Below are 2500 nucleotides of genomic sequence, written 5' to 3'. Positions count from 1 at the left end.
CAACTCTGCCTTGTCAGCAAATCATGCCATCCACTGTCAAAGGGTTAAGAGATCATGGGAGTTTGCGAGTGTAAATAATAGTCTGGATGCCTAGATAGGTATGAAATTGAGATAAATAGATAGAGAGCATTTAAGTTATAGAAATAAATTTAGTGGAAATATGATGGGATTCATAGTATAGATAGATGGAAAGGTAGATAGATAGTTAAAAGAAAGTTTATGCAATGGATAGGCCATAAGTACTTCATTATTTTCTCGCATATCTTGACATCTCCAGCTCTACAAAATCTGCTCAGCCACCAACCAACCACTCGACTATCATTAACCCTTTCCCGACGGGGCACGCGCTACGTGAAAACCCCTACGCCGGGCCATTGCAATATTACATTGGAAACGTCACACTGGCATGACGCCCCGGCATCGGGAATTTAGCTGTGACGCACCGTCGTCGTAGGGTTAACATGTTTTATGCGCTTCATTACCCATTTGTCTATCTGTCTATCAAACTATATATCTGTCTTTATGTACACTCAGTCAACTAAACTACCACTACCTGCATACTAACAACTTCTTTATCAACCTTTATGCTTAGAGGGATTTTAGAAAATGAAATGGCACTAAGATCACAATGAAAAGCTCTTTTATAACAAGGTAATTGATCTTTCTCATACGTGGATTAACCATGAGAAGTGAATGTCTTTTGTTTATTAACCAATTTGCAAGGGAATTTACCTACTAGCATTGATTTTTGGTGAAGTGGAGTGGTCTAATCATGATAGTTTAATTATGATATTTAGAATTTGATCATTTTAGCGAGCTAGATTGTTTGTAAATGTGGTGTTACAAAATGAAAGCAAAATGTTATTATTTACCAGTGACATATAAAATATCAGTTTTTGATAAATCAACAAGGTGAATCAATAAGTAATTCATGTTGACAAGATATATGATGATATATCATGATACCTAACCTACCTACTCACATTGTCTCTTCATTGTCCTTTTTATTTTTATTTCTTCCTCTTTTTCTCTTTTTTTCTTTCCTTTTCTCTTCCTTTGGTCACTTTTCTTCGTTGAGTCTTTCCTTTTTTTCCCCTTCCTCCCATTTCTTTGTCAACCTTTGAGTCTTCCTAAATCAAGTCAACCTTAATCACTTCACTAAAATATAATATGAATTCTTTGAAGTATAACTTGAACATTTAACATTCATTGAGTTTGAAGTAAAGTTAGGTTATAGGAAACACTTCATTTGGTGTTATGGTAAAGGTTATATTAACCCATTCACGACGGGGGCATTCCAGCCTTGCATGTTACAATGCCGGGGCTCTCGAACGCATAGGCCTAAATCAGTTAAATAAACGACGCCGTATTGTGTCCCCAGCGAACGGGCCTAGAATGCGCGGTACAGTAGTGTACCACCCGTCACGAGAGGGTTAATGTTTATATTGAATTAGCAAAATGTGCTATGAATTTTGTGTTTGTGTTTTTTCACTCCGTGTGTCTCTTTTTTTCTTTCCTTTCGCAAATCTAAATTCTGATCTCTGGTTGGTATAAACTCATTTTCAGTCCGATCTCCCACTTTTGGAGTTAACCTATTGATGCTGGGAACATGCATGGTCCACTATGGTTTCGTTTGATTTTTATTATTTTTATTTATTTATTTTTTTTTTTTTTTATAATTTGTTTATTCATTGACATGTGATATACATAATCACAAAGGATTGAATTACACTGCCTACCATCCTTGAATTTTAGGGAAATAAGTTCTTGTTATTATTGATATTGACATTATTATTATTACTGTTATTAACCCATTGGTCGCAGTATTAAAAAAAGGTCTGTGCAGTAGGATGGCTGTTTTGCATGTCTGGCATGATGCCATCCGCGTCTATGACTGACTCTGCCTTTGCAGCAAATCATGCCATCCGCTGCCAATGGGTTAATATCATATTTACTGTGGATAAAGGTATAAAATGAGACTGATTCATACCACGCTCACTTATACTTCTGTCCATAATTGTCACCGTAAACTCTTATTATTATAACCTTACTAACAGAAATGATATGGGTGGGTGGGAAAATTCTTTTTTTTTTTTTTTCTTTCTTTTCCAAAAGTTGAAGGAATGGTGTTACCAGGTCATACAGCCTAATAACTGATGGTAACGCAATGAAGTTCTCATAGAGCCTTTTATGTTTTAAAAAAATGATAATAGTGAAGTTTAACCCATTCCCGACGGGGGAATTCTAGCCTTGAATGTCCAAATGCCGGGGCGTTCGAATTATTAGGCCTAAATCAATTGAATGGCCGGCACAATACTGTGCCGCCCGGCAACTGGGCTTTTGAATGCGCGGTACACATGCTGTACCACCCGTCCTGTGTGGGTTAACAAAAGGAATAGACAATTTCAGCCTGCGTGTGCTCCCAGCATCAACATGTTAGACAACTAAATATATTAACCCACACAGGACGGGTGGTACAGCATGTGTACCGCGCATTCAA

At 37.1% G+C, this 2500-nt stretch overlaps 1 protein-coding gene across 2 annotated transcripts in view; it reads left to right on the top strand.

Annotated features, from left to right (window-relative positions):
- Window positions 1-2500, top strand: part of Seipin (lipid droplet biogenesis associated protein seipin) — a 22205-nt gene that overhangs the window by 18670 nt on the left and 1035 nt on the right. The gene's annotated exons all lie outside the window — the stretch shown is intronic.

The sequence above is a fragment of the Penaeus japonicus genome, unplaced genomic scaffold, assembly GCF_977035675.1.
Source record: "Penaeus japonicus unplaced genomic scaffold, GWHDUDI00000001_assembly GWHDUDI00000040, whole genome shotgun sequence".
Classification (NCBI taxonomy): Eukaryota; Metazoa; Arthropoda; class Malacostraca; order Decapoda; family Penaeidae; genus Penaeus; species Penaeus japonicus.
Note: the sequence above shows the minus strand (reverse complement) of the source record. Positions and strands in the feature narration are given on the sequence as shown.